This window comes from Dipteris shenzhenensis, chromosome 27, assembly GCF_047967505.1.
Source record: "Dipteris shenzhenensis isolate YYH24624 ecotype China chromosome 27, Dip_SZ_1.0, whole genome shotgun sequence".
NCBI classification, from domain to species: Eukaryota; Viridiplantae; Streptophyta; class Polypodiopsida; order Gleicheniales; family Dipteridaceae; genus Dipteris; species Dipteris shenzhenensis.
This window is the reverse complement of record NC_141622.1, coordinates 50,137,896-50,149,397: the sequence shown is the minus strand read 5'-3', so window position 1 is coordinate 50,149,397 and position 11,502 is coordinate 50,137,896.

Genomic DNA, 11,502 nt, shown 5'->3' with positions numbered 1-11,502 from the left:
AGAAGCTAAATTTTGATGCGAAGACTAAGGCAATACTCCTCTTGTGTTCATTGCCATCCTCATTAGGAAAAAAGGAAGCTCATTTTCGGGCCTTTTAGGGTTTGGGAAAAATGTCTGTCAACCAATCATGAGAAGGCCAACGTAACATAGAAATTCCATAAAAAAAGGCAAAAATATATAAAAAAAGTAGTTTATGTTGCTACAAGTATGTGGCATTAATGAGAAGATTTGTTTTTTATTCTTTTATGATTTTCCTATTCTATCAAGAGATGTGGACCCAAAATCAAAACAGAGCTCCATTTTGATGAAACCTTACCGCGTGGTGACCCAAAACAACCATTCACTTTCTCTTGTTCTTAGGTGCCATTCTCTCTTCAACAAGCATTTCTCTACTTTCCCACGAGCCATTCCATTCTCTCTTCAACAAGCATTCCTCCTTACATTACTGTTGTTATGATGCTCTTAAACTTTCAAGACAATAAACTTCTTTTCGCTTGTTCCTTTCATTCAATTTTTTTTAAAAACGTTGATTACTTTGGGCAAAATACTTTAGAGTCATAAAGTATAATGTCTGACTATTTTGCTGTGTGTTTCTTTGACTTTGCAAGTATTAGATTGAGGATTTCATATGGCAACCAAAAACTATGGTCGTGCCACTAGAAAATAGTTTATCGCTCTACTTGGCAAAGATGTGGTGTACAAAGTATCTCTTTGCCCTGTGAAGACCTGCCTCACTGATCTCATGTGTAGAAATTTCCAATATTATGACTGTGGATGGTAGCTGGAAAAGGATAGTAGTGGCGAAAGGATAATGTATGCTAATGCAATCCATTAAGCAAAGAAAGCGACAATCAACTAACACTTTTTTGGCTTCTTGGAAGGGCAAAGTGAAAGATTTCAGAGTCAAAAAAGAAGGAACAAAATGCATAAGAGAGGTTTGGATACAACATGTCTACATGCATCAAGAACTTGTATTGTGAGATTATCCTGCTTATCTTCCATACCATAGACCCAATTCTAAGTGTATTTGTATAATGAAATAGTTCAAACAAAAGAACTTTTGTTTTCTATGATAGATGGTATCTTTGTTTTGGTTTAGATATATATCCCTCATCATATGAAGGGCAACCAATGGAGTGCATATTGGGATTCTTTGATGCTTTACATGGTGCTATTGGGGAGGTACATACAAGTTAGAAAATCAACAAAGCTAGCTGAATTTGGTATATATTTTTATTATCACTTTTATCAAGTGATGGACAATGCTCACTCACATGTTTTATTAAAAAAGCAAGGTCTCCCAGTTGGAATACACTTGATTGGTCAATCCTCCCTGAGGGAAGCATCACAAAATCATACAGAGCTAAACTATTTTTAGAAGTACAACATTCCCTGAAACCAAATATTGCTACTAGAATAGTTAAAATCAATGTTTTCATGCCACTTATAGTTTTTGTAGTACTTTTTCAAGATTATCCAATTAAAGTTTATAAGTAAATTTTGACTTTCAGAGCAAAAGGATATGATGAAATTCCAATTCTAAATTTTTTGGATAATGGTTGGGATAGAATGGTGGCTAACAATGTGTTTTGTGAGGTTGCTCATAACTCCATCAACATTAAGTACATGATTGCCTCACAAAACTTTATCTTTTCTTTTTACTATAAACGCATCAGGATGATAGGCACAAAACTTGTGGCACTGGACCAAGAATGGCATCCTTCTAACATCCATGTCATAGGGACAATGCTGCACTCTTGCTCAGTTACACAATGACATTATTATGGAGACTGAGAACAATATCTACAAATAATTTTTATCCATTTTGAACAATAGGAAAGTAAGTTGGTTTCCACCCTGTGTTCCTCCTAAATCTATCCTCTTTACATTTGCATGATACATTCATTTATCACTTCTAAAGTTATGATATTACTAAATTTACTTTTGCAGATACTGCAAAAAGGAGTGAAAGCAAAATTCAATGCAAGGACATTGTAAATAGAACATTTGAGATAATTTAAAGCTATTGACTTGAGGTATTACTTGCAATCCAAAAAAAAAGTTGACATGTGATGTAATAATACAAAATGAGTAGAAGTATCATGTGTTTTTCTACTGTTGCTCATAATATTTATCTTGACTTTTGTGTAGTGGAGACTCCCTTTGAGAAAAGTTATCTTTATCGTCTTCCACATGCTGGTCAAGCAGCTGCTATTGTACATCCTCCTGATGACTTGACTCCTCCGTGGCTTAAGATCGTCGGCCTGTTGCAATCATACTACCTCCTTGTGCATTGACTTGGGCTCATGTTGCTTTGATTTCTCTGCCTCCTCATGCATGGGCTCCAGGCTTGGTGCTGCTTTGATGTCCCTACCTCCTCATGCATGGGCTCAAGCTTTTTTGGTATCTCTGCCTGGAAAGGATTAACTGTGGCTTCTCGTTCCACATCCTTTGAGAACTCTTCCAGTAGGTCATCAACACCAACACCTTCTAAAGTCTTCTAGATTCATTACAAAAATTTTGGACTATAAAAGAGGCCCGTCGGAGAATTACTAAAATATTAGAGGCTTGGATAAGGGAATATGGTATCCATGAAGGAGATTATGCCATGTGAATTTCTCTATAAAAGAGGCTCCCCAAATCTAGGGGAAATTTTAGTTTTTTTCAAAATACCCCAAAAAACATCATTGGTGGTTCACAATAAAAAATTATCTTTATTTGAAAATCTCTCAGAGAAACTTATGTCAAAGCTTTGTTCATCCCTCTTCTCTTCCATTTCATTCTCTACTTATTTCACTCTCTTTTAGAAACCAAAGTTGCGACCTAAATCTGCTTGGAAGGAGTGAGAAAAATAGGTGTTCTCTCATTTTCAGTTCTTTCCTCACCTTTTTGGAGTATAGAAAGTCACCTCCTGAAGTCGCGACCTAAATCTGCTTGGAAGGAGTGAGAAAAGTAGGTGTTCTATCATTTTTGGCTCTTTCTCTACCTTTTTGGAGTATATAGAGTCAACTCCAAAAGAAGGAACACATACTTTCCAAGTAATGAAGTGATTTCATCTTGAAAGTTTTGTTTGTATTAAGTAGATGGGTTTTTGTATCACACTTTGTTTATATGTTTGTTACAAGAGACAAGAAAGAGGGAGAGATTGAGGTAGATTACAACAAGACAAAGCAACTATAGATGCACTTGATAGATGCTTAATATAGTGGGCACGTCTATAGCCATTGCTAGAATAGTGAAAATATGGGCACGTCTAGTAGCACATCTGCATTGTGAAATAGATGTAGATTTAGATGCAAAAGAGAGAATACAGAAAGTGAGATTTTGGTGATACTTTTTGGCAAACCCACATATACAAAAATTAAGTGAGGTGAGGAGAATGAGACAATATGTAAAATAGTTTTGCCAATATCAATGATGGTGGGCTATAGTTCAATCTCATCCTCAATGAGATCAACCCTTGCCAAACTATCTACTTCAAAATCCAAACCAGTGTTGAAATCTACAAATACATTCAACCCACTACTACTTCTGCTACTCATGTGCTCATCGAAATCAGCATCACCAATGGTAGGCTCATCCTCACGAGCAATGGCCTCAATATCTATACCTCCTATCTCGTGATCATTCTCCTCTCTCGTATCACAATCATCATCACCTACATGGCCACGATCATCCTCCATACGCTCCATATTAGTAAATGTACTATACATCACTTTGGAACGTGGCGTAATAGGTATGACATGCCACCACCTATTATTATCCACCATTGGTTTGATAGACAACCTAATTTAAACACAAATACAATCATGTTATTTTCCTTGCATCGAAGGTATCAAATATTTAAAAGTGAGTATTTTTATATGTGTGTATAATACCTATTCACATTGTTGTGGTAGTACTAGTGTGTTCTTCTTACTTTTCCAAAACTTTGTGGAGTCAATAGTTACAAAGCCACTTGCATGGCGTTTGATTGTTGCATTAGGGCCTCTTTCCACCACATCCTTAAACCACTTTACATCCAAAAGATACACAAAGAAGCGTCGAAAGTCAAGCTTAATAATATCTTGGATTATGTCACAATAATCATCCATGGCTCCATTGGCTCCCTCAAAGCTAGCAATGATGCCGCAATCTTGTGTGTTTCTCTTATCATCAATCCATTGTGTTCAAAAATGCATACCCTCACACCATATACATTGAACATAGTACACTACACCAAGACAAAATCAATTAAATAAGAATCTAAATTGTTGAAAGCTCCTAACTTATGCATAAAATTCTTATACCGACCTTGCTCATGCATCCCCTAGCATACTCCCATTTGGGGGTTTAATATATAGGCTCAAATCATTTTTGGGGAGCAAAAAAATCCAAATTATTTCAAGGAATATGTAAGTAAATATGAGATAATGATAAATAGATATAGATATGACATATATAATGTCCAAGTGGTGACTTATTTTATCACTTTCAAAAATCCTTGCTTTTCCTTTCACCATTGGTTGGATCATGAAATTTTGAGCAAATATCCTCTTTATAGTTCCTCAGGATGACCTTAGAAAATGATATAATACTTTTTTAATAGACCCTCTAAGTGTATTTTTCCAAAGAAATATGGTTTGAAGAGTTTGCCCCAACCCTATTCCATCGGTAGAATACCCTTGGAGAGCCTACGCAGAAGGGGTCATAACTTTTGCTCCTTACCTCAAATTGAGGAGCTGTAAAAAGGAAAAATATTCAAAATTTCATGATCTATGCAATGGTAGGATTAAAATTATACTTTTTATAGTTATAAAAGAGAAAAAGTAAAAATTTTAATATGTATATGAGAGTTACAACTTCTCCCTAATTCATGTTATGGTAGGAAGGAGTTCAGTAGAGACCACATTTCCTTAAAAGTACTTAGGTTTGGAGAATTGAGAATATTTTGAAAATCCATTCCTTGCCTTACCATATTTGATAATGTATTAGAGATTGATTTATGATCAATTATAATAGCCTCAAGTATGAGGTTTCCAATATTGTTTTCCTAATCATCCAAGGAATATGGTATACATTGTTATATGAGAGCTTCAAATATGGGATTGCTAAAGATTAGGGAAAATCTTTTAAATTGATTTAATTACCATAATCCTCAAAAAGAGAGTATGGTAGGGAGGTATTTATAGGAGTTTCTAAAGTGTTCACTATTTGTTCATATATAGATGATGTTCTCTAAAATGAGGGTTATAATGAAAAATAAGTAAGTATATGGTTACATAAATGAGAAATTAAGAAAGAATTGTATATTCCTTTGAGAAATATACAAGCATGGTTGGTGTTAAAAACTATTGCTCAGACTTTTTTGCTCGTAAGTTTTTGCTCGAAAAGTTTGCACATCCCTCCCATTCTTCCATTGTGATATGCATCCCCTCGTCTCTCTTTGCTCTGTCCATTTTGTCAAGTAGACAATTCACATGAATGTCCTTTGAAAGTGTTCTTAGATGCTGAGGGTATGGCACACGAGATCCATGGTGCCTTTCTCCTTGTCTTCTTGCCTTTGCATCCTTGTATCTTGTCACCCTTCTTTTCATCACATCACTATTAAGCATGCAACAGAGGTTGATATTATTAAGCAACTCCGTGTCTATTACTTTGCTACATCCTTTCCCGTCAGATACAATAGAGGTCATCCTTAGGTCTTCATCATCTCTCCATAGTCATGGGAGAGAGCTATCCAAATCAACAAGAAACTCAGAAATATATACAAGTGACACGTACCAACCAACCCTTGGCCATGCTACCTTCGGGTCTTGCATTTTGTCTCACAAAACTATTCAAGGTCTTCATGAAGCTCTTGAGGAAGAACAACCATCATGCATGTACAGTACCGCATATAACAATCTCATCCACCAAATGCACTATGAGATGTAGTTGACTTGTGAGAATAGAACATGGAAATGTCTCCTCCACTAAACAAACCACCTCCATTGACATAACTTGAGATTTCCTTTGAGCTCACATACCTAGAAAGGAAAAAGTATGCAATATTAGCAATATGAACACCTTGCATTTTGTAAAGTACCTCACAAGCTTGCCCATCTTGTAAATACAATATTCACATTTTGTATCCTATAAAGTACCTCACAAGCTCGCCCATCTTGTAAATACAATCCTTCACATCCTTCGATACACTGCAAGAAATGCTAGTAGGTAGTATGAATTGAACACATGAGGAATGGTTCATTAGTTGCTTTTAATTCACTCACAAATTTAGAAAAAAAAGGATATTATGCACATAAAATACTTACTTGGAGCATCTTGTGCCAATCATGAGATTTCAAGCCATATAATTGCCGTACACCTCTTTTCTTGCTCTTTGTAAAGGCCCCCTTCAAACACCTCATGCATCCAGTGGGAGTACGAACTGTAGTGATAGCTCACTTCATCGCCACCATCTTGAGCTTTGATAACCTCCACGATGCATGAGGTTAAAAGACACACCCATTTGGCCTCTCTTGTGGCCAAGCTTCATGCATCCTCCCTATGGTGCGCATATGGCTACGAAATCTCGTGTCCCATTCAAATGTTCCCAAATGGTAGATGCCACATTCTTGAAGATATGCATGGGATCAAGCAAGTGATTGATCTTGAGGTGGGACCAATATGGTAAACGACGATAAAAGATGGAGTATCTAAACAAAAGGTAGTGTTAGTGGGCAATCTTTGTTTCCCTGGAATTAGAAGGGATAACATAACATGTCCTTTCTTAATCGCCACATAGAGGGTGGGAGATTATAGTTCACCAATATCACTGGCCATACATTGTAAGAGGTTCTTTTGAGACCAAATGGGTTCACACTGTCCATAACCAATCCAAGTCTCAAGCTCCTAGGTTCTTCCTTGAAGCTTGGCCATGTGTCTTCAATATGCTTCCATGCAAGAGTGTCTTCGAGAGTTCTCCACTTGCCATCAGTTGATTGATGAGAGGAATGCCATGACATGAGCTCTACAATAGATTTGCACTTGAACATATGTTGGATGCGAGGGATTATGGGAAAATGTTGCAGAACCTTACAAGGCACATCCAAAGTTTTGAGATCTGCTCTATATCTTGCCTCTCCACAAGTGGACACTCTCTTGCATCCTTATGTGGTCCACAAAGCCGAATGCAATCGTTGACGCATGCATGTATGCGCTTGTAATCTAATCCTCCAAGAGAGGTCACATGTTGCCTTGCCATATCTCTTGACATCAGTAATTTATTATCTCTTGGAAGCATTTTACACAATAACCTGCATGTGAAGACCATAAATGAGAAAAAGCATTCAAGTAATTGACCCACTAGCATAATTCACCATGTTTGCAAAATAGACTTTAAAGCTTACTTGAGTAATGCATTAAAACTTGCATTGCTCCATCCATAGATGGTTTGCAAGTTTAGTAACTCAAGGGAGGCACGTAGAATAGAGAATGTGCACCCCTCAAACAGTGGAGTTGATGCTGCGGTAAAAAGATTGTCCTGCTTCATGCTATCATCCCTACCTGAGGATTGATGGACATATAAATCCCACACCATATCATCAAACAACTCCTCCTCCATGGCCTCATGAGGTAATGGTAGAGGGATACTATCACCATCACTCCATGCATCCGTAACGGTCCCTCGTAAAGATCCCACCTCATATCGCCGATGCTTCACCTCCTCATGATGAGCGTAGGGCAACATATGCAGGTGTGGCACTGCATCTTGTATCAAATTAAATGGGATCATAACTCAAACACATGAACACCCATAGGTATCTCAATCAACCTTAACTCTTTAACACTTACCATGTTTACACTCGTATCTCATTCTCCATACTTTGAGATGTGATTGAGTGTAATTCTGCATGCACGATAAATGTTTCCTCGACATCGATCACACACACATTTGATTTTTTCTCCAACCATATTTCGCAATGGTGGATATCGAGGGATTCATCCTCATTGGAGCTACTTTTGAAGATGAAGACATCCTACATATAAACAACCCCAAAAATTTGTTCTTGCATGAGTTGTAAATGTCAAAACTCTGTGGAGCATCTAAAAGCGATGTCTGTACTATGGAGCGCATCTAAAACATACTTTAGACGCATTGATAGATGTGTAGATAGACATACTTTTAGACGCACAGACTATGAGCTGATTTTTGAACCTACCTTTAACGTGCTTGCTTTCCTTCACATACTTTTAGAGTTGCAGAGCTTGCTTTCCTATTAACAGACACAGCTCTGGGCATCCACACTTATCTCTCCAAGAATCCACACTCATCTCCAAGCTTACACAATCATCCCCAAGCACACAAGAGAAGAGGGTGAACAAGGAAGAGAAGAAAGAGAAGTAGCTTTGAAGGACAAGAAGCTTCCATACCTCTATCCAAGGTAAGTCTCTTGGCAGTTGATCTTCTTTGGAAGTTGCTCTCTTTGGATTCATCCTTTGTCATATGCAAGGAATGGATGTTTTTGGTTCTAGTGTTATTCTTTTTGGGGTCGGGTGCATGTCCTTTTTAGTTTCTTTGAAAAAAGTGTCTATTGGAGCGCACCTATAGACATGTCTAATAGCACGTTTCTCTTTTGGAGAAACAGATAGTCGTGCCTATAGACGTGCTGTTAGATGCGCTCTGACAGTCTATTATGTATTCTTCCATTTCCCCTTCCTTTTCCTTATCTTTCCCTTTTCCTTCCCCTTCCCTTCCCCTTCCCCAAAGGCTCCCCTTCCACTTCCAAGAAAAGGATTGCATATTGAATGATGGAAATAAGTGATTGCATGAATGAAGAAAGGGATTGCATGAATGATGGAAAGGGATTGCATGATTGAAGAAAGGGATTGCATGAATGATGGAAAGGGAAATCATGATTGAAGAAAGGGATTGCATTCGTGAGGACATAAGGGATTATCTTTTCCTCTCTTTTCCTCTATTTTTTTCTCCTCTCTTTCCTTCTCTTTTTCTCTCTTTTATCCCCACTTTTTCTCTCTTTTTCTCCTCTCTTTTCCTCTCCCTTCTCCTCTCTTTCCTTCTCTTTTCTCCTCTCTTTTTCTCTCTTATCTCCTTTCTTTTTCTCCTCTTTCCTCTATTTTTCTCTCTTTTCTCCTCTCTTTCCTTCTCTCTTTTTCTCTCTTTTATCCCCACTTTTTCTCTCTTTTTCTCCTCTCTTTTCCTCTCCTTTCTCCTCTCTTTCCTTCTCTTTTCTCCTCTCATTTTCTCTCTTATCTCCTTTCTTTTTTCTCCTCTCTTTTCCTCTCTTTTCCTTTCTTTCCTTCTCTCTTTTTCCCCACGTTAAGCTTCAATATCCTTACATTGAGCAAGTAGATACATAATTCTATCACTCTAATTCAAAGAATGCAAGAGTCTGTAAATGGTTGCTCAATGTCAAGTTGTCACTCTATTTTTTCTTTTGCATCTCGTGACAAGGGCATGCTCAATGGTAATCGTATTCTTTTCTTTTCTTCAGTTCATCATGTGGCCAAGAAGCTCTTCAGCCTCACCTGATCTTCGAGATGCCATCTTTTAGGAGTTATATAACATTTTGGGGCACCCTCCCACTCCTGCGGAGTTATACACATACATGATGGGTATTACAAACACCCCCCAAGAGTTGACAGTACGGACTCCAAACCACCCCAATCCCAAACTAGAGTTGAGATTACCCTAGTGGAATCGAGATAGCCTAGCCGACTATAGATTCGAGCCCCTTCTCCCCCCCTATGGTCAGGAGGTCCTTCTGCCTCGCAGAGCCGTCGACATACTCCCGTGCTATCGAGAGTCGCTTCTCCAACTACTACGAGTGGCAAATGTACTCCCGTGTAGTCAAGAGTCTCTCCTCTTGCTACGAGTGGCCAACGTACTAGCTCGACACGATAGGGCAGCAGGCATAGTAGCAGCAGGAAGAGTGGTGGGGGATGCATAGCACAGTGCTTTGGGGGGGGTAGTGGTGGGGACGGGGATGATTTAGATGGTGCAGACGTGCCAGAGGGTGATGGTATGGTCTTCTATGACATCACTCAGATAGGAGGCATCTTGATGGATGCACAGGGGAAGGACATCATGGCCTTCATGCGCTCTGTATTTGCTAACAACTACAGAGATTGTTTTATTTACTACAAACACTAGCCAAAAAAGTTGGGTGATGAGACTCTCACTGCTGTTCGCTCTAGCTATCCCAATCCCGCCAATGTTCAGTTCACAGATAAATGGGCCGTCAAAGATTATTACGATACTTGCCAATAAAAGATCTTTGCTTAAGAGACAAGCACTAGTCGAGATTACCAAGAGAGAGGGAGGTCAACCACTAAGGGGCCAGCCCCACACCACTCACAAGCATGAGTGGAAGAAAATAATGAAGGTAGTGAAGGTGGACCCCACAGTCTACACCACGTGGAGGCACAAAAGATCCAAATGGAGCAATATGGAAGCACGCATTTTGGAGCAGGGGTTGTTAAATCATGGGAGGCCCAATTTGTAAGTATTGATCTCAAATTATATTGTTTATGTAGTTTATTAGGAGGTTGTTTCTTTGTAATAACCCCTCCGCAAATTGTGTCATCTTGCAGCTTGATATCGTGGGCAGGCACCCTACTCTTGTCAAGACAGCCTACCATTGCCACCACCATCGCAAAGGAGATACATGGAGGCACTTCTATGATGACAAGTTGATTACTAAGGAGCAGTATATACGGGCTACTGGAGCACCCCCCAGGTATTTAAAAGTAGTTAAATAATATCAATATTATAGGTAAGGTTTGATTTTTCATACATTGATACATGTTGTCCCTCATTTATAGGGCCCTACGGCTGATTAGGAGGAAGAAGATGAGGAAGGAGGGAGCAAAGAATGGAGCAAGGATGCGGAGAACTTAGATTAGTCATAGAAGTAGTGCTAGCTACTCTTTTTTGTACTTGAAGCCATTGGCTTGGCTTCATGCCTCTCTTGTATATACACTCCTCTTATTTTTTGTACTTGAAGCCATAGGAAGTGGCTTGGCTTTGTGCTATATGTACATACAAGCACTTTTTGAGCTATAAATTAATATACTCCTTTTATTTTTTTGGCTTTCAATTTCCTTGTGCAACGTTCTATCAATGAATACCTTGTGAACTAAACATTTTGGAGTTGTAATGTTTTATTCCGAATTGTAATCATCGACTATAGACGTGCTTGCAATCGTGTTAATTAAAATGCGATTGGCTATAAGAATTGAATTGCACAATGTGGAAATGGGATTCTTGTAACTACATAGCATACACAACAAACACAGCATTCTGTTCAACCACACAAAATTTCACTTTTATTAACAAAAAAGATTCTGTAGAGCGTCTATAAGCACATCTATGTATGGTGTACGCGTCTCTCTGTTTTTTTTAAATTTCTAGTCGAGCATCTATTTACACGTCTATAGGTGCGTCTGTCTATTATATAGACATGCCTATAGACGTGGGTCTGTGGACGCAGAAATAGACGCACTCGTAAGTTTTTTCTT